Source organism: Trifolium pratense, linkage group LG3 (assembly GCF_020283565.1).
Source record: "Trifolium pratense cultivar HEN17-A07 linkage group LG3, ARS_RC_1.1, whole genome shotgun sequence".
Taxonomy (NCBI): domain Eukaryota; kingdom Viridiplantae; phylum Streptophyta; class Magnoliopsida; order Fabales; family Fabaceae; genus Trifolium; species Trifolium pratense.
This window is the reverse complement of record NC_060061.1, coordinates 49,092,550-49,114,471: the sequence shown is the minus strand read 5'-3', so window position 1 is coordinate 49,114,471 and position 21,922 is coordinate 49,092,550. Positions and strand designations below refer to the sequence as shown.

At 38.8% G+C, this 21,922-nt stretch overlaps 2 long non-coding RNA genes across 2 annotated transcripts; both read left to right on the top strand.

Annotated features, from left to right (window-relative positions):
* The first annotated feature begins 2,311 nt into the window (after window positions 1-2,311).
* On the top strand, window positions 2,312-3,064 carry LOC123917075. The gene is made up of 2 exons (XR_006812351.1): window positions 2,312-2,512; window positions 2,617-3,064. It is a non-coding gene; the product is annotated as an uncharacterized LOC123917075 (long non-coding RNA).
* Window positions 3,065-16,570: 13,506 nt separating this feature from the next.
* LOC123917103 lies at window positions 16,571-17,195 on the top strand. The gene is made up of 2 exons (XR_006812358.1): window positions 16,571-16,715; window positions 16,816-17,195. It is a non-coding gene; the product is annotated as an uncharacterized LOC123917103 (long non-coding RNA).
* The last annotated feature ends 4,727 nt before the right edge of the window (window positions 17,196-21,922 follow it).

Below are 21,922 nucleotides of genomic sequence, written 5' to 3'. Positions count from 1 at the left end.
AAATTAAGGACCAAAAATCTACTATAGTTTCTATATATACGGGTCAACATGTAAGAGTGAGGGTCATTTAGTGTCTCAGCGCCCCTTCTCTATTTTCTCTTCTCACCTTCACTGAACAAAAATACTTACCTTAAAAGGAATATAAAAAAAATAAAAATAGTAATTTAATTGTTCACAAAAAAAGTTATTCTTAAACTTCATACTTATCGAACAGAGAAAATGGTGTGATTGTCTGAAATATAAAATGAATGAAGTAATTGACTTCATAGATTATTTTTCTATTTTATTTTATTATTTTATTAATAAAAAAAAGTTACATAGTGATTTATACCAAACATAATATTACAATAGGGGGTATTGATAAAAAAATAATCTACTTGGAGGTATTAAGCAAAAAATAACTTACACGGGGTGGGACATACATTTGTAGATTTTATTATATAAAAAATACGATAAATATCAATTGAAAGTAAGGAAAGTAACAATGATTTTATATATAAAAAAAGAAAGAATTAAAAGTAATAATATCATGTATTACTTTGTTTTTATTTTCCAAACATCATTGTAAGATAAACAAATAGATAAATTTTTAAAAATTTGCATCATTAACAAATGAGATATGCATAAAAAAAATGATATAAAATTTTTTTGTGTCAAACAAATGACAAATAATTCTACTGTTCATTACACAAATGTGAAATTTTTTCACACGGGGGCATGGACTAAAATACTCCAGAAGAAAACAAATGTCTAAAGGAGAGAGATGACGATTAAAAACTAATATATATTAACCGTTAGATTAGTTTTTGCTTAATGACTTTTTTTTATGAAAATAAAAGAACAAATATACGAACATGTGGGTTGGGAACGAGGAGTGGAGTATCACTCTCCGTTCTACCATTTCTCCTTAAAATCTCCAAAATTTGGATCATTTATCATATTTAAATAAATTATTACATTAAATATAAAATTAATTTTACAAATAATTAAAAAAAATCACAATATTAAAATTTTAATAATCCATATTTTTCATGTGTGAAAAAAAATGATCTATATTTTTCATAGAACATTAACCCGGGCGATAGCACGGGTAAGTTATACTAGTATTAATAGTATTACAATAAAATATATACACATTATAAATTATAAATTTTTTTGTGCAAAATAAATAAATAAATGCATTTTAATAATTATATGTATTAATAACCAATAACATTAAAACAAAAATTGAAAGTTAATAATATTGAAATATATTAAAATCATAGTTGGATCCAACAACAACAACCACAACAACAACAACAACAACAACAATAATAATAATAATAATAATAATAATAATAATAATAATAATAATAATAATAATAATAATAAGTTGTTAAAATCTTACATGTTTTTGAAAAGAAAATAATACCATATGTTGTTAAAATACTAATATCATATTATTTGATAGGATATTATAATAATATCAAAATATTTTAATCTTGTTAAAATAATTGTTTTAAAAAACGTGAAAATCTTGGTTAAAAGATTTGATTTATATTGTGGAACAAAATTGATTGTTATATTTATGTTAAGGATATATTTGCAAATATTATAAAATAGTGTTTAATATAGAAAATTTAATAAAGAAACAAAATCTGCATTAAATGTCTGCCACTTGTTAACCACATCAGCGATGTACCGGTACACATCCACATAATAAGTGTACCGAAGAATTCACCTTTATTAAATGGGATGAACATAAAATCAAATTTTGACTAATTAAGTCAAAATTGTATCTTCCATGTCATGCTACAACATGATCTCATGTGGGCATTAGTGGATAAACTTAATACTCAAGACTAGACATTCATCAACCTTGACATTAATAAGCAATAATGGTAATAAGTTTTTTTCCCTTCTGATTTACCTTTTCCTATCTTGAATGGTTATAAAATAATTAAAATGTAGTTAAAAAAGAATGAATTTATATGACTGATACCTTTTTTATATGACTTCGTTATTAATGTAGGACAAAAAAAACACTTTGATGTACTCCCTCCGTCCCAAAAAGAATGACTCAGTTGACCGAAACACGCATGCCAATGCATAACTTTGGCGACTAATATTTTTAATTGTATAATAGTAAAAATTATAAAAAATTGATATTTTGAAAATACTCATCGAGACGAATCTAACAACATCTTATATGTTAATATTTATTTTTATTTATTAGTAGAAAAATATGGTCAAAACAATATATATGAATAGTGCATATATTCAAAATGGGTCATTCTTTTTGGGACGGAGGGAGTATTTAAGAGCCATTTACTTACAATTATAATTTTAAAAAGGATGTCTTACAACTGTGTAAGAGCAAAAAACTATATAATTAATTTAAGGAGATAATAAAATTTACAAAGTGATAAAGTCATTTATTATACAAAGGAGAGAAATATGTTAAAAATTGTCAAATTTATTTATGCTATATTTATCTTTTATTTCATAATTTTAGTTCCAACGAACGTAAATGGTAAACCATTTTTTATTTTTTAAATTCTATAATTTACTTCTTACACAGTATATTATCCTATTTTTATTACATTTTCCTTTTTTTTTTTCCTCAAATTATAACAGGCTATACCTGCAGAACACATTATGAGTGTCTAAACAAGCGTTGTATCAAGCCTGAAGGACCGAGGTGTGTCAATGGCCATTGTAAATGTGCTTAACTGATATTGCACATAGGTCCTGTACCCAAATAATTTATATTTAGCGTATGTTTGGTTTTGTGAAAAGAAAGTGGAAGGAAAAAAATTATAATCATCGATGGATGAACTTAGACTAACTCTAATTCAAGTTCATTTATCGGTTTTCGTAATTTTCTTTCCTTCTACTTTCTTTCATTCAAAGTGTACTCCTATGAATGTCTTGCTAGAATATTCTATGGGTGTACGTCATTTATTTATTGCGTTGGTATCAAATAATTAATGTTTTCTCTACTTTTTTTCTAATTTCAAGAACCTTGTATTTTTTAATTTGTACTTTAAATTGATTGTAATTAAATGAAATAAGGCTTCAAATAGTTTTATACTCCCTCAGAGGTGTTCGCGGTTCGGTTTAGATCGGTTTTGTGGCAAAAATCATCCGATCTAAAGTTAAAATTACTCGTGATTCGGTTCGGTTTTGGATGGCTAATTTAAAAAAGCTTGATCCAATCAGATCCAATTTTATGCGGTTTAATTTGAATCGGTTTTTGGATATTCAAATTACAAAATAATTTTTTTAATTAAATATTAATATTATAAATACATGGTAAAATAATATATTTGATGTAAAATATAACACATAACATGTTAAAAATTAATATTTTCCAATGACAATTATCAAATATATTTGAAACCTATGAAATAGTAAAAAGAAATATTTGAAATTGAACTAATAAGTATAATTGAGAAAATTTAAAACCAACAAGTAATATGTGAATGCAATATATCATACTAAAAAAGCCATATATATATATATATATATATATATATATATATATATATATATATATATATATATATATATATATATATATATATATATATATCAAAATAATTTACACAAAAAATAAAGAGATAAAAAAGGCTCAAGGCTTAAACAAGTCAATTTCTAACCCCTAAACAAGCTAAAGGGCTAGACCGCCACAAGTTGAAATCATAATCGAAGCCATGCTTACGGGTCTTTAGCCACCACCAAGAAGCAATTTTCACTTTCTCTACCAATACTTCAACATATAATGTTTTATGGACAAACAACTATTATTTCTTTCTTTCCAAAGATATCCGGAACAAGCTAACCATAACACTTGAAAATTGAAATCCAATCTGCACCTCTTTGCCAATGAAAATAATATTACAAAATTGTGATACATGATCGGTTACAATATTTGAAACTTTTTTTTTTTTGACAATTGAATGAAAATGTAACTTAGTTACTGATGACATTCTAGATTTTACACCGGTGCATGCTACACCACATGATCACATGTAAGCAATATTTGAGCGTAGAAAAATATTATGGTCATGCTCTCTATCACACTCAACTAACACACACCAATCATAGTTAACCACGTCCCTTTTTTTTATTCTTTCACCTACTTACCTGGTGTCTAGGTTGAGATATCTACACGCAAAAAAAAAAAAAAAAAAAACTACAACACTTTGCACTCTTGACTCCATGCTCCTTGCAATCCATACACACCCTGATTCCGCCATTGTTTTTGTCAACTCTTATGGTTGTTTTCTAAAACATCCTTAGCCACCATTGTTGATTTTACAGAACCCATTTACTCATCAAATTGGAAGCAAAATTTAAACTTTTACCAAAATCCCATATGCAAATAAGACACCGCCAGATCCCATATCAGAACCCTTTAATGGGTTTAATGGAAGAGATTCAAACTTTAATGTATGAATTGAAGAAAAATGTGTGAAGATAAATTGTGGGGGATTGAAAATTGAACTTTTAAAATTGTTATTGTGGTGATGGAAGTTGAGTTGGATGGGTGGGGTTGATGATTTTTGGTGTAAGGTTCGCTACGGGTGTCAGTAAATTTAGGTGCCGTTTTAGTTTACTTTTTATCTAGTGATGTGATTGTAATGTGTTTGTTTTGTGCACTGTGCTCGTCTAGCGCTCAAATGCGTTATTAATAAAATTTTGCCGTTCAACAAAAAAATTTGTTCTATACAATTTATTAGCAAATTAAAAGGAATGTTTGTCATGGAAAATATTATCGATGGTAATTTTTAACAGGTTCTATTGTTGAACTTGAAGAATGAAGATATGGTTTGAAGTACAGAGAGAGAGAGGTCGTAGAAGAAAACTGTTCTGGACTAGACTAATGCTAGTCCACCTAGACCCTCACAAAGTCCACATGGCTTGCTCAGCCACCTCCATGTCAGCATGGCACAACCTCTCCACCAAGATAGGGTAAAATTACTACTCTACCCACTATCTAAGGGTGATATCTTGGCAGTCCCTCTTAATGGGCCTTGGCTAGTCCAGCCCACTAAGAGGACCTTTGGCCCAGAGCTGGGGGCTATAAATACTCTCCCTCTTGGGAGAGCAAGGTAGACACTATTCATTATTGCAATTACTCTCTCTCTCTAACCTCTCTCTAAGTACCTCTTTGCTCTCTATATTCCTTGTCTGACTTTGGCATCGGAGCACCTGCAGGTACAACCCCCCCCTCCGTGGATCATCTGCTCGGATTGCTTCCTACCACCCGCTCAACGGACTTCCAGCTGGCCTCCTACCTGTTCTGATCAACAGTTAAGATCAGTGGCGCCGACTGTGGGGATCTGAGTTCTCCCCTTCTTTGTTTCGAGCAAGTAAACCAAAGAACAAAACCAATCAATCACTTTTTCATCATGGCCAGTGCATCTCATTTCAACAATGACGTTGAGGACGCTGCTCCTCCTTCTTCTCCCCGTCTGCCTCCTGTTCTCATCACTGACCTCCAGGCCCTCCCCGAGTCTGACCCTAGAGACGGGCAGGAAACTTCCTGGACTTCTGAGGACGGCGACCTGGTCGTCTTGACTGAGAAGCAGGCAGGGAAGCGCCCTCAGTCCGAGCAGGGCAGATCAGCAGAAACCGACGTGTCCACAGCTTCAGTTACCAATGCTGAACTAGCAGCACTCATAGCTGCCCTAAAGCAAACCACCGAAGCTCTCCAAGGCCAGAATCGCCGAATGGACGAGCAGAATATGAGACTTGATCGCTTAGAAAGGAACCAGCGATTCTCAAGGAATAACTCTCCCCCGAGGAGAGCTCCTACTTCTCCATCCCCTCCTCGTCAGGAAACTGTCAGACAACGACGACCTGCCCTTGAGAGGATCGAGCAACCTGGCAGGAAAAGAGACCATGTCTCCCCTCCCCGCGAGGGTATATCTTCTCCGAATATGAAAAAAGGAAAAATTGTGGACCGAACACCTCCTCGTCGTCATTCTCCCCAGGGACTCAGCTTGATGACCAAACAAGGGCAGCCAGCTAGCCGCAGCCATCACACTGACCAATTCTCTAGGAGCCCAACTCCTGATCGTGAGGGCTCACCTCCCCTAAACTCACATGAGAGTGACGAGGATGACCCCCGCTGCCCTTTATCTCACGACATACTTCAAGCACCCGTTCCAAAGGGATGTGAGCGACCACCTCCTCTCCCAGCTTATGATGGACTTTCTGACCCAGATGAACACATTGCATCAGTCAATGCTACCCTGAACTTCTTGAGGGTCAGTGGAGCAATTAGATGCAGAATATTTCCAACTACTCTGAGAAAGGGAGCTATGGCTTGGTACCACAGCCTAGCTCCTCGCTCCATAACCTCATGGATGGATCTGTCCGACCAATTCCGCAGGCACTTCACCGCTTCCCGCAAGCAACCGAAGACCGAAGCAGTCCTGGACGCCATCTTCCAAGCTGATAATGAATCTCTCCGCAGTTTCATAGAAAGGTTCAACAAAGAAGCCGTCCAAGTTGAAACAACTGATGACATGAAGAAATACCTGCTCCAAAGGGGCCTTAGACCAAACTCTGACTTTGCAAAAGCCGTTGGAATCGAAAAGCCGCGCACCTTTAGCGACCTCCTCCTCAAATCTCAACCCTACATCCAATATGAAGAGCAACAAGCTGCAGATGCTGCCCGTTATGGGCGAGCAGGAAACAGTCAACCTCCTCCTCGTTCAAATGCTGAACAGTTCAGCCGAGGAGGAGGAAGACGAAGAGGCGAAAGGCCTAGAGAATCCCGTGGACCTCCTAGCACGTTCAGCAATTATACTCCCCTTAGCAAATCCCAGGAAGAAATTTGGAAAGAGTGCAACTCAGCTGAGTTCACTAAAGCAGGAATTAAATTTCCAAGACAACAACCCACAAAGCCTGGCCAAGACAAGAGCAGGTACTGCAAGTATCACAAAGGTTACGGCCATCTGACTGACGACTGCATCCAACTGAAAGACGCCATAGAAATTTTGATCAGAAATGGGCAAATCAAACAGTACGTGAAGAGGGGCAATGCTCCCCGGGCAGAAGCTGCTGAGACCAGCAACAATGAAGAAGCTGCACCAGAAAAATCCGGGCACAAGCCAGTTGCCCTTGCCATCTCCAGAACTGAAGACTTCTTTGTCCCTGACTACTTGGACGATACCTATGTTGCTCCCACGCTGAGCAAATGGGACGCACTTGCACACGCTATGGTGATCTCCGCTGGGGGTTTTGACAAACAGACTGTGGGATCAATCAAAAGGAAATTTGAAGAATTACTGGATGGCTCCTCTAACATGAGTGCAACCTTAGACAAACCAAAAGGGCAGTCAAGGCCCATATCTTTCTATATGGAAGAGCTGCCCGGAGGAGCTGCAAACTCCCAGATACCCCTGCTCATCAGAGCGGACATGGCAAACATGGACGTCCGCAGGGTACTGGTCGACCAAGGAAGCTCCTGCGACATCATGTATTCCCAACTCTTTAAAACTCTGCAATTGGATGAAACCTACCTCACTCCCTATTTTGGATCCGATCTTTCTGGATTCAATGGGGCAACAACCAAGCCATGGGGCTACGTAGACTTGCTAGTCACCGTTGGCTCCGAAGAAACTGCAAAAACAATCAAGGTGAAATTCCTGGTAGTGGACTGCCCGTCTCTCTACCAATGCATCCTGGGCCGGACAGCCATTGCTGACTTAATGGCTGTCCCATCAACCGCCCATCTCAAAATGAAGTACTACACGCATAAAGGCCAAGTTGCAACCTTACATGGAGACATTGAAGCAGCAAGGAGAGTCTTCAATGCCTCCTCCAAGGGAAACGAGTACATCGGGCAGCTCCCCGAACCAAAGAAGTCCAAGGCAGCAGCTTCACTGCCCTTGCCAGAAATCAGCTCTATTGACCTCGACAGCCGCTTTTCCAAGCAGGAAAGCAAGGATGAAAAGAAGCTCCGCAAGGAGATGAAGGAAGACGACGAGGCGAGCCAAGAGCACCGTCGTCCAGTGCCGGATGGAGAGTTTGAGCTGATGCCCTTCGGAGAAGACCCGAACAGGGCAGTGAAAATTGGGACTGGGCTCCCCGAGCTTGCTAGGAAACAACTTGAAGCCTGCTTGAAGGAAAATGCTGATCTGTTCGCCTGGCACGCTTCCGAGATGCCCGGCTTGGACCCCAACATAGCATGTCACCAGCTGACTATTGATCCCACTGCACTTCCCGTTGTACAACGTAGGCGTAGGCAGTCTCCTGAGAAATCGGAGGCTGCAGAAAAATGTGTAAAAGACCTCCTAGAGGCAAATTTTATTTCGGAGGCCAGGTATACAACCTGGCTGTCCAACGTTGTACTCGTCAAAAAATCTAATGGAAAGTGGAGGATGTGTTGCGACTATACCGATCTTAACAGGGCTTGCCCTAAAGACTCTTATCCCTTACCTTGCATTGATAGACTTGTTGATAATTCTTCTGGCTTTAAATTATTGTCTTTTATGGATGCTTATTCAGGTTATAACCAAATTCCAATGGCAGTAGCAGATAGAGAAAAAACAGCTTTCATGACCGAGTCGGGCAACTATTACTACAAAGTAATGCCCTTCGGTCTCAAAAATGCAGGAGCTACATACCAGCGAATGATGAACAAAGTCTTCCGAGGACAAATAGGAGACATGCTCGAGGTATACATGGACGACATGATCGTAAAATCCCCCGAGGAACTCGACCATGTCGTGCACCTTCGAAAGGTGTTCGAGCAGGCCAGGAAACACAACATGAGATTCAACCCAGAGAAGTGCACCTTCGGGATCCGAGCAGGTAAATTCCTGGGATTTTACCTAACCGAGCGAGGAATTGAAGCCAACCCTGACAAGTGCAGAGCTTTTGCCGAGCTCCCCACCCCGAGCGATAAGAAGTCCATACAAACTCTTAACGGAATGCTAACATCGCTTTCCAGATTTGTATCCAAATCAGCACAACATGCACTTCCCTTTTTCAAATTACTAAAGAAAGAAGCGGTCTTCGAATGGACAGATGAGTGCGAGCAAGCCCTCCAACATCTGAAAAAGGCCTTATCAGAGCCACCTGTCCTCTCACGACCAAGTGACGAGGAGGTATTATACCTGTACCTTTCCGTCGCCTCAGAGGCTGTAAGTGCAGCTCTCATTCGTGAGACAAACGAAGGGCAGAAACCAGTATACTTTACAAGCAAAGCCTTGCAAGGTCCTGAACTAAGGTACCAACAAATTGAAAAAATAGCTCTTGCACTAGTTTACGCTGCGAGGAGACTAAGACATTACTTCTTGGCTCATACAATTGTGGTCCGAACAGACCAACCAATTAAATCCTTGCTTGGCCGACCAGATATGGCGGGCAGGATGCTAAAATGGTCCCTCGAACTCTCAGAATTCGACATTCGTTACGAGAGCAGAAAAGCTCTAAAAGCCCAAATCCTAGCTGACTTCGTCGCAGAGATGACGAGCTCCTCCCCTACAGTGGACGGGGCAGATAAATGGACAATCTTTGTGGACGGAGCATCAAGCGCCACAGGAGCAGGGGCAGGTATCATTCTTGAAAATGAGAATGGCTTACTAATCGAGGTCTCCCTAGCACTATCCTTCCCAACTTCAAACAACCAAGCAGAGTATGAAGCATTCCTCGTCGGACTACGTTTGGCCGAGGACTTGCAAGCCAAGGAGATAAAAATCTACACAGATTCGCAACTGGTCGCCTCACAGGTGCTAGGAGAGTATCAGACCAAGAATGATAACCTCTCTGAATACCTGGTGCTAGTAAAGGAAAAAATCACCAAGTTCAACTCTGTTGAAATATTACATGTTCCCCGCGAGCATAACAAAAGGGCAGATATCCTGTCCAAGCTGGCAAGCACAAAAAGGAAGGGCGGAAACAAATCTGTCATCCAAGAGATACTCCCTCGTCCAAGCATAGAAAAACCAAGCAAGGTTGTGGACATAAACGTCATTGGCGACAAAGACTGCTGGATGACTCCAGTATACAACTTCCTCGAGCACGGAACTCTCCCTGACGACCAGAAACAAGCAGCTATAGTCAGACGAAGAGCCTGCTCCTATGTCATCCTTGATGGAAAATTATACAGGAGAGGATTCTCCATTCCTCTCCTAAAATGTGTGGACGAGGACACAGCAGATTACATCCTGCGCGAAGTCCATGAGGGCATTAACGCCCAACACCTGGGAGGAAGGTCACTTGCCAGGAAAGCTCTACGAGCAGGGTACTATTGGCCTACCATGCAACAGGACGCCAAAGACCACGTAAGAAAATGTGACAAATGCCAAAGGCATGGGGATATGCACTTAGCTCCCCCTCGAGAACTAAAATCTTTGTCTTCCCCCTGGCCCTTCGCCTGGTGGGGCATGGACTTACTTGGTCCTTTTACCAAAGGACTTTATCAAAATCGCTACCTAATAGTAGCAGTGGACTACTTCACAAAATGGGTGGAAGCCGAACCCCTCTCCGACATCACATCACTCAGAGTCCTGCGCTTCTTCAAAAGAAACGTACTAGCTAGATTCGGAATACCACAGGTGGTAGTCACAGACAACGGAACACAATTTACAGACAAAGACTTTCAAGCATTCCTTGTTGCCCTGGGCACCAAGCAGCACTTCACATCGGTCGAGCACCCCCAAACCAACGGGCAAGCTGAAGCAGCCAACAGAGTAATCCTGAGAGGGTTACGAAGAAGACTTGACCAAAACAAAAAGAAATGGGTCGAAGAGCTTGACAGTGTACTCTGGGCCTATCGAACAACCCCACACTCCACAACTGGAGAGACCCCCTTCCGATTGGTATATGGAACGGAAGCAGTTATCCCCGTAGAGATTGGGGAACCATCTCGTCGGACTGAGCAGCCTCTTGACGAGGAGCAAAATGACGAAGCACTTCGAGAGGAGCTTGACCTCGTCGAAGAAATTCGAACAGGAGCTTCTTTAAAGGAGGCCACCCTGAAGCAGAAAATAGCTGCCCGTCATGACACCAAAGTCATCAAAAGAGAATTCGAGGTGGGCAGCCTCGTCCTAAGACGCAGTGCAGACTCCCAGGATGGCAAACTTGCACCCAATTGGGAAGGACCATACCGCGTCATTGACAAAACAGAAAATGGTGCATACTATCTCGAGGACCTTCGAGGGAAGAAACTTCCTCGACCTTGGAATGCCCAGAAATTGAAACAATATTACAGCTAAGTTATTGCCACACTAAAAGGCTGCTCGCACTTCAGAACACAACGAACCGAGCACCTTAGACAACGGAGGGCACCATGGCACACGTGCTCATCTAAAACCATAGCAGGGGAACTAATTCACCATAAGGGAAATGGAACTCCTGCTAGACGAGGATAACTCTCGAAACGAGCCCATCGTCCCCGTGCCACGACCTAACACCCAGCTCGCGATGGGAGGTTCAGGTTGCGAAGAAGGGTACACTAGCGTGCTTGTATTCGCGTAACTTAGAAACAACTCTAAGTGCTTATACAGTTCCCCAAACTGTTTAAGTCAAAACAGAGGAGACTACCCTCAATAAAACATGCTCAGTATCTAGCAGGGGAGACCTCCCCGGCGAAATAACAACGAGCGCAGCATTCATACATGCAAAAATATGATAAGTATACAAAATAGGCATAAAAATAAACAGGCAAAACTTAGCACACCAACTTGCTCGAATGAGCATACCAGCATGCCAGACGAGCACCTCAATAACGGGGAGGTAATCTCCCCGGCACGAAATTTAAACAACACATTTCGTTAAGTTAAAAATGGGGACAAGCTCCCCGGTTCAGGTTTTGAGCAATAAACTAGCATAAAATTTGGCTAAGTTAAAAAGGAGGAAACAAACCTCCCCGGTTGAAATTTTTAACAACAAATTTCATGAAATTTTTTCCAAGTTATGAGACGGGGAGACTCCCCGGTTGAAATTTTAAACAACAAATTTCATGAAAAATTTTCTAAGTTATGAGACGGGGAGGCTCCCCGGTTGAAATTTTAAACAACAAATTTCATGAAATTTTTTCCAAGTTATGACCCTCCTCGAGCAGAAAATGTAAACGTACATACGAGCAGATATAGACGAGCAATTATAAACAAGCTTAGATAAATAAAAAGGGCATCTGCCTGGAATTGTCATAAAAATCATACGGGGACAAAAGCCCACTTGTTCAAGAATTACAAACCATGGCTCAAAGGCCCCAAAAATCAAAGAGACAAAAATAAATTACAAAGGCCGGGGACATCTACTCCTCGCACCTATCTTCCTGCTCATTCACGTCATCCTGCCCGTCTTCATGACCCTCCTCGAACACCGCTTCAGCATCATCCTCCTCTTCGTCAGAGTCGGCCAGGCCAGCAGGGATAACAATCTGGCCATCCTGGACCTGCCCGTTCACATGCATTCCTCGGGTCACCAGCTCCACATCAGGATTGAGACACTTGATTTGCTGCACGGCATTCTCGAAGGCGTACTCAGTACCCTCTACAAAGTCATGGGACAGCTGAGCAATCACCTTGACCAAGTCTGCTCGGGTGGTCAACCCCTCGGCAGCCTTATGCTCGTTCTCGCCCGGAGCCATGACAGCATTAAGCCTTTCAATTTCAGCCCGAGCAGCATCCAAATCCTCTCCCCTTTTACGGTGCTCGTCCAGCTGGTCACCCCAATGTTTTTGCTTCTCCCTGAGGTCATCCACAACAAGTTCGAGCTGGTTGATCCGACCTTTGGCCCGCTCGTGCTTGGTCCGGGCAGTGTCCAGCTGCTTGACTAACGTTTCCCGCTCGTCACCAAGGACAAGGCTGCTCGAGACCATTCGCACCATAGCAGCCATGTCACGAGCATGCTGCTGCCGACGAACCTCTGGTTCCTGGTCAAGAATAGCAGCCCGTTCAGTTTCAAAGACCTCCGGAGGATACTTCTCAAAAAATCTATCCACGGTAAAGCACCGAGGAACTGGAAAATTTCTGCATCCTCCCATGCCCGCATCTTCAACCGGGGAATCTTCTTCTCTTGTCCTCTTCGCTGGAGGAGGCCGGGGAGCTGAGGTAGGGGTGCCCGAACCAACACCCGAGGTCCCAATCACCTGCACGGAAGGGGTCCCCGGCCTCACTTCTTGCGAAGCTCTGGCAACAATCTTCTTTTTTCCTCGGCCAGACCTGCTCGCCTTCTCATCCTGCTTGGCCTTCAGCATACGCTCGGCAATGGTTTCCATTTCGTCTGCAAATAAATGACGAACACGTTAGTAAAGCACGAGGAATACACACAACAATAGCAGAAATTTTTCTAAGTTAAAAATAGAAAAGAAGCAATACCCAAACACAGCCTAACCTCCCCGGCATTCTTACACTTGAGGAGGTTCCTAGTATTTATAAAGCGGGGAGAGACCTTCGCCTTCCCATGCTCGTCCCTTAGTGTGACTCCCTTACGAGTCGTCCAGATGCCCGGAGTAAAACCGGCCACAAAGGCCTTCAAATTTTCAAAGGCAGCCATCTCCTCGGGAGACAAGTCTGCGTCCCCGGTAGTATACTCCTTAGGTTCCTTCCGGAAGTGATCATACGACCAACTAAGGGGGAACTTAGGAACTGCTCGGAAGATAACTTGCCCGTTGTCATCTTTACGAACAACACCCTGCTCGTCCCTATCTTCTTCCAGTTCCAACAAACTCTCCCGAGCAGCTGGAGACTCTGGCCGGATGATGAAATACCTCTCCTTGAAGTCCTTGATAGAATCCACAAACATTTTAAACAATTTGACATCCTCGTGATGCTTTAAGGAAACCCAATTCTGACGAGGGGCACGCCCAACCTCCCTCGTCGGCTTACGTTGAATCTTGAAAATTCTAAAGAAAAGAGGAAGAGTGGGACGAACACTCCTATACGTGCAGAGGTGCTCGAACCCCATGATAAAAGACCATGAATTCGGATGCAGCTGCGACGGAGCCACCTGCAAGGCTTTAAGCACGCTGGCCGCAAAGGGGCTGAACGGCAGCCTGAGCCCCATCTCCTTAAAAACAAACTCGTACATAGCAAAGTCGTGCCCGGCAAAGGACGAGCACACCCGTTCACCCTCCCCGGGTATACGGGTCGACCAATTCTGAAGCCCGTCTGCTCTCTGCTGCTCGACGATCATATGTAATCTTGGGTCCTGGGAAGTAAGCGCCGAGGCTATCCCCCGGGGTTCTGGAGCAACCCAATCCAGCGCAGGATCGGTTATGCAGTCGACCAATGTATACTTCTCCGCACCTTGGCTTTCCACAACCTCCTCGGATTCTGACATTTTACAACCTGAAATGCAGCAAAAACAAAGTGAATTCGATGATCAAATCCACCCTTTCACCGCAAATCAAGTGAAAGGGCGCAGGATAGGACGAGGACGCTGTCCCCGACCAAAGCCCTTTTCAAATGGCAAACAAAATCAAACCGAGGAGGGTAGTCCAGGTGAAAGACGGGGAGATAAGCTCCCCGGCATGAAGTTTAAACAGCAAATTTCATGCAAAAATCGCTAAGTCAAAAAAGGGGGAGATAGGCTCCCCGTCACGAAGTTAAACTATCTAAAGTTTCAAACGGGGAGGTAGGCTCCCCGTCACCCAAACAAACTATCTAAAAGTTTCAAACGGGGAGATAGGCTCCCCGGATCTTAAAATAAACTATCTAAAGTTTGAAACGGGGAGATAGGCTCCCCGTCACTAGTTATCTAACCTAGAGTTTCAAAGGGGAGGAAATCTCCCCGGTACCAAGTTCATATGGTGCCCGGCACATTCATCCTAATGTTCATAAATTCATACAATCTTCATGAAAAAACGCCCAAAACTGGGCAGAAATGACAAAAAATGGATCTAAAGAGGAAAATTTGAAAGAATTACCTTGAATATGAAGAAAACCTGAAGAACGATTTGACTTGTGAATTGGAACTTCAGAGAGATTCGCAATTGAAGAGAGAGAGTGAAAAGTAAAATTCACTCTCCTCTATTATATAGATCAGGCCAGGGGAGTGAAGAGACGCTTTGATCCAATGGTCCTTACACTCCCTCGTAAAAATCAAAGCAGTAAATGCACCCTTTCACATCCCCAATAAAAAAAGGATGCTCGAATTTCACCCGAGCAACTCCTCAAGCAAAAGGCTGCGCTTTGCAGAAAACCTCCTCGTTGCTAACTTCCTCGTCATAGCAACGAGCAACAATTCTTTCTTGAAAAATCGTCTCCTCGTCATCATTGCGAGCAACAAAACTTCTCGTTGTTATCTCTTCGCTATAGCAACGAGCAACTGTTCCATCTTGTGCAATATCTCCTCGCAGGAGATACGAGCAACACATACTTCCTCGTAACCATAATTACGAGCAGGATATTAAACACCCTCGAAAAATCGATTCGAGCAAAACACTGCAGATACTTGCTACGAGCAAGTCTTTGACGAGCAACTTCCTCGTCCACTTTTGTTCAAGAGAGGTTGCAAGGAGATTTCTTTCTGCACTTGGGCACACATCTAAAGTCATCACTCCTATGCCTAGGAGCAACGACTTGGGGGGCTCCTGTTCTGGACTAGACTAATGCTAGTCCACCTAGACCCTCACAAAGTCCACATGGCTTGCTCAGCCACCTCCATGTCAGCATGGCACAACCTCTCCACCAAGATAGGGTAAAATTACTACTCTACCCACTATCTAAGGGTGATATCTTGGCAGTCCCTCTTAATGGGCCTTGGCTAGTCCAGCCCACTAAGAGGACCTTTGGCCCAGAGCTGGGGGCTATAAATACTCTCCCTCTTGGGAGAGCAAGGTAGACACTATTCATTATTGCAATTACTCTCTCTCTCTAACCTCTCTCTAAGTACCTCTTTGCTCTCTATATTCCTTGTCTGACTTTGGCATCGGAGCACCTGCAGGTACAACCCCCCCCTCCGTGGATCATCTGCTCGGATTGCTTCCTACCACCCGCTCAACGGACTTCCAGCTGGCCTCCTACCTGTTCTGATCAACAGTTAAGATCAAAAACATTCTTTTTTCTTTTTTTTTTTTAATCCAAATAATAATTACTGGTAATAGAACCGGTAGCAAGTTAAAGAGGAGAAAAAAGTTGATGTCGCATCTAACTCTATGTGCTAGTGGAGTGTGATAGAGAGTGTGACTATAGCGTTTCTCTTTGAGTGTATAATAATTTTTTTTCCTTCTGATTTACGTTTTCTATCTTGAAAGGTTAAAAAATAATAAAAATTTAGTAAATAAATAAATTTAATTATATGAACGTTCCGTGTGAGTTTAGCTCAGCTCGCAAGGATATTACATTATATATATAGGGGCGGGAGTTCGAACCCCGCTCATCCTTGTTATTCACTTTAAGAGTGAAATTTCTAGTCCATTATTATACTACTTGATAAAAATAAAAATAAAAAACAAACAAAAGGCATTGATGTATTTAAGAGTCATTTAATCACAATTATAATTTAAAAAAAGATATTTTACAACTCCTGAAGAGCTAAAAACTATATAATAATTGCTCAAAAAAAAAAACTATATAATAATTGATATAATGAGATAATAAGATCTATAAATTCTTGTTCAAGAAATAAGATCTATAAATTATAAAGTGTTAAAGTTATTTTTTACATGCAATTAAAACAGAAAAACATGTTTGAAATTGTCAAATTTATTCATGTTATATTTACTTTTCTTTCCATATTTCTTGTTTCAACGAACGTAAATGGTAAACCATTTTTTTTCCTTTTCAAATTCTATTCCTTGCTTCTTACGCAACATATTATTCCAATTTTATTACATTTTTCTTTTCTCTTTCTAAATTACAGCTGGTTATAGATGTAATTCACATGCAGCTTGTGTAGACAAGCACTGTTACGAGCCTAAAGTACCGAGGTGTATCAAAACCCGTTGTAACTGTGTTGACTTGAGGTATTGGCAAGATGTGGATGGAGCACATTATGATGTTTTAGGTCATGTACCAAAATAATTCAGTATTTAAACTACTCCTAAGATCGATCCATGTGTATATGAATGTCATGCTTCAATATTTTATGGGTTGTACATCATTTATTTATTGCGTATAAAATAATTTTTTTTCTTCTTTTTCCTAATTCCAAGAAACTTGTATTTTAGGATTTGTACTTTAAATCACTGGTAGTGAAATGAAATAAGACAGCAAATAGTATCTTATCTTCTTCTCTTTTAATTTTAGAGATATATGTTTTCAATTCAGGCATACTTATAAGACTATATGATTTTATAGTTGTCATAAAGTTGTTACACATTTTATTTTTATCACACCTCAATTTATATTCCTCTTACCTTTATAATTTTTTATTTTTGTGTGTCATCTTCAAGTCAAAAACATTTGGAGAACCATGCTCAGTTTATACTAATGTGTGATTCACTTGAATTTCTGGCGGCTTTTTGAAATTTGAATTTCCTGCATAAAATTTCCGGTGATTTTGGAGCCGTTGCTAATTTCCCAGCAAAGCGTCGCATTTTTTCCGACTGTCATAAACCGTCGCTAATCCTTCAGTTTATTTTTTAAACTTAAATATTAAATATATTCTTATAGGTACTTGTGTTTTTCTACCCTATCTTTCCCATTCAGAGGAGATTAGCTAGGGTGTGTTTGTAGAGTCTTATATTTTTTCTATCGGAACCTATATGCTTGTGCTACTTAGGAGGTCATGGCATATGGCCACATGAAAATAAGGTCCTATTATAGAATAGTAGCAATAGTAAATGGTGTATATGAAATGAGTGATTGTGGGATGTAAGTATTTAGGATTCTCTTAATTCTAAAATGTGGAATTCAACATGTATTTTAAACTCAGGGTACATGGTTCAATTTTCACGGAAGACAAAAACTCTATTAGAGAGGAAGGTGAAGAAGATTGTAAGGTGGTAGTATTGGGACCTCCTAAGATGGGGGATCAGAATGGATTGAACATGTAATTTATCACCAAGTACATGATCGATTCCCACGGAAGGCAATTAGAGAGGGGGTTGGAGAAGATCGTTGTGAGGCGGTAGTGTCGGGACCGCCTAAGATAGGGCCCTGGGCTGTTACAGTCAGTCTGGGGGTAAACAAAAACTCACTAACATTACAGGGACAAAAAAGACGGAATCTTAAGTCAACATTTTCCTTGAGGGAGGTAAACCAGAGAATCTTCACATTATTACAGGGGGTAATCCAATTTTTTTTGCAAGGGGTAAACCAAAATTAGCCTACTTTCCAATGGTAAAAACCTATTTACACTTTTTGAAATATATGTTTTCAATTCAGGGATATCAATTTAATATTACTTCTAAGACTATGCTATGATCCTTGCCTGGAACCACTATGCGGATATCATTCACAATATAATGGAACTCCTTTGGAGAAATTGGATGGTAAGAGTTGTTCATACCTGTCGTGAGGGTAATGCTTGTAAAGATTATTTAGCCAAGCTTAGTGTTCACAATCTTGAAACTTATTCTCCCATAGCTACTATGCCTACTGGAATGAGTCTTTTCCTACTAGCTGATGGCAGTGGAACATTATTTCCTAAAAAGTTTTCTTTTTGTATCTTTTCCTTTCTTTTCCCTCATTGTACCAAAAAAAAAAAATGGGGTATACAAAATGAGATATTGTGGACCTCAAAATCAGAAGAAGAAAGGAGATATTAATTATAGCCTTAAAAAAGATTTGGGGTACAAAATGAGAAATTATGATCCTTAAAAAAGATTTGAAAACAAGGTATAAATTTTCAATCCAACGATGAATTTCGTAAAATTTGTATCCTTTCTATGACCTGATCCAAAATCTTTTTGAGGGACATAAATGAGGCCACATAAATACCTTGATCCCAAGGGAATCCATAAAATGGGGTATACAAAATGAGATATTATAGGTCTCAAAATGAGAGATTGTGGGATTAAGGTATTTAGGATTCTCTTGATTCTAAAATGTGGAATTTATTAGTTACAAAAGGTCCTAAAAGATATTGTTCTATTGTGAAGGGTCCTAAAACTAAATTTTGTAGATGTTTTATAGCTAATTGGTTTACTATAGTTTTGTATAATGGAGAGATATATGTGATAGGCTAGTTTGTAAAGAACAATTCACATAAAACACATTCAAGTTGACCAAGACAACACATAAAAAATTTCATACAAATAGAAAAAACACATCCAATTTTTTTTAAACATAGTAAAAAGATAAACTACAATATCATAAACCACAATATCCTTCTGATCCAATTTTTTTTTAAACATAGTAAAAAGATAAACTAAATTACCCTTAAAAAAAACTGTAAAAAACAAGTAAATGATGATGGACCAAACGGAAATAATATTTGAAAGATAACTACACCAATACCCTAAGGGTCCATCAAACAATTTGGATGTTCTTAAAGGTCATTCAATACAGTTTTGCAAGATGCTAAAAGCATCACCAGAACATGTCACTAGTCAATAAAGTAGCACAAGTAATTTAACAACCACCATAATTAGTACCTTTTCTTGCATCAGGGCAAATCTGCATGCACAATATATCACAAAACAATACTTATGATGGGTGCTAAAGAAATTTTTACAGAGACTTATTAACTTAATCTGATTGGTATTAAAAACTTATTAACTTCAACTTATACACCTTTCCCTAGCAACCTTGAATCATTTAATGAACATCACTACTAAAACTGACTAATTTTTACAGAGATTATGTTAATCAGTGAAAATGAACCATAATGCATACTTAATGAAACAAGAGGCAAATTCTGAAAGTCTAGATTGAAAACTAGTGAGATAACGCTACCTTCAAAAGTCCATCAGAGGATACTTAAGCATTGATTATTTGTAGTTAATATTAGAAACAATTTAGAATATGCAGTCCAACTCTACCTTCAAGAACTGGAACTATTCCCTAAATGGGAATTAAGTTTTGTTCTAATGACTTTTTCCTTTAGGCATCTTGTAAGTACTGTATCCAAGGTTGTCAGAACCGGACCGGACATTGAACCGGTGAAGGCACTGGTTCAAGGTTCAAAGGTCGGACCGGGGTTGGACCGGGGTTCAACCGGTATTAATTAAATATAATTTTTATATTTATAAATATTTAAACAGTATATAAAATAATAATAATAATATATAAAAATAAAATATTTTCATATTTATATACTTTTTTAGTTTCATTTTTCATATTTAAATACTTTTTTAGTTTCATTTTTCACATTTATAAAAGCATAAAAAAAAAAATATATATTTTGATATTTTATTGAAAATAAAACAATAGCTTTTATAAAGAAGATAAGTGGGCTGTTTTTAGTCAATTGCATTTTTTTTACTTAGGCCCAATTCCAAACCCACTTATCCTAACCCTAAAGTGCTAAACAAAAAAGAGAGTATTCATCACAACAAACAGCACAGCAGCCACCAAATCAGATCTTCTATATTCTCTCGTATCTTTGATTGATACATTAGAAAAATACCCATTTTTTTCTTTGTGCAATTTTCATCTTCCCCTATTTCTTCCGGTTCTTGTTGTTCTTTCTCTGTCTATGGTTCTCCAGTTTCTTTCCATTTATATAAATCTGTTGTTTTAATGGTTCGAATCTTTGGTTGTCTCTTCCTCTTCTCTTCTGCTAGTCTCGAAGAAGAACGGTTACACTGTGTTTGGATGTTCAAAGAAATAGGAAAGAAAGAAATAGTGAAGAGAGAAATAAAAACGATAGAAATAAGAGAGAAGTTGAGTGGAAATTCTATATTGTTTGGATGAATAGAAATAGAGAAGAGGATGAGTAGAAATATGAATAGAGAGAAATTAATAAAAATGAAAAAGACTAATTTATCCTTCATATTTAAAAAAATAAAAAATAAAGTTGAATATTAAAACTAAAAAAAATAAAATAAGGAGAAGGACATTGTGGGAAAATGCATCTCTCCACTCCTTCAATTCACAAATCTCACCTATTGAGGAGAGATTTCTTTTGGCATGGGACCCACCTAAAAAATTTCTCTCTCTCCTTATTTCTCCCTTTATCCAAACTAAAGAAATACCTTATTTCTTTACTATTTCTCTCTTCTTTATTTCTCTCTCTCATAAATCTATCAAAACAAACATAGTGTTATAGTGGAAATTTAATGTTGGAAATTAACATAGCAACGACGTTTACTAATACTATCCTTAATTTGTGGAAATTAAAAAATTTAAAAAATGAAAGCAATTGGGCTGCATGTTTAGGCGGCAAAGTGCATTCTCCCTTAATATGGTTGTGTTTGGCCTGACTTTTTTTCAATTTGTAAGTTACTTTTAAAGATTTGTTTGGATTTTATAAAAAAATAAAACATAAAAGCTACTTTAAAGATATTCATAAAGGGAAAAGTCTAATGTGCATAAGTCTACCAAATTGTGCACCATGCACAAGTCATCGAAAACACTATAACGAATACGAATTTTACAAAATCTATCGTTAGATTGAAAGTTTATATCGTATAGATCATCCATAATTTTTTTAAAAAAAATTCAAAATCATTTGATATGTTGTTGAGACACATCAAGATTAACGGTATTCAATAAAAATCCATAAACCGTTAATTTTGATGAGTCTCAAAAACATATCAAATGATTTTCAAAAAAATTTAAAAAAATTTATGAATGATCTAAACGTTATAAACTTTCCATCAAACGGTAGATTTTATAAAATTCGTATTCGTTATAAAAATATCGAAAACTTGTGCATCATGCACCACTTGATTAAGTGGTGCATGTTAGACAAAGCCTTCATAAAGTATAGTATTATTAAATATTTTGTTTAGTTCGGTAGCTTAGAGGCTAAATTTACACATTATAAATATGAAGAAGTGAGAAATTCAGAGTTCGAACTTCGATCTCTTTGATAATATTTTTAATAGTTATCAGTTACTCTTAAAAAAAATATTAATAAT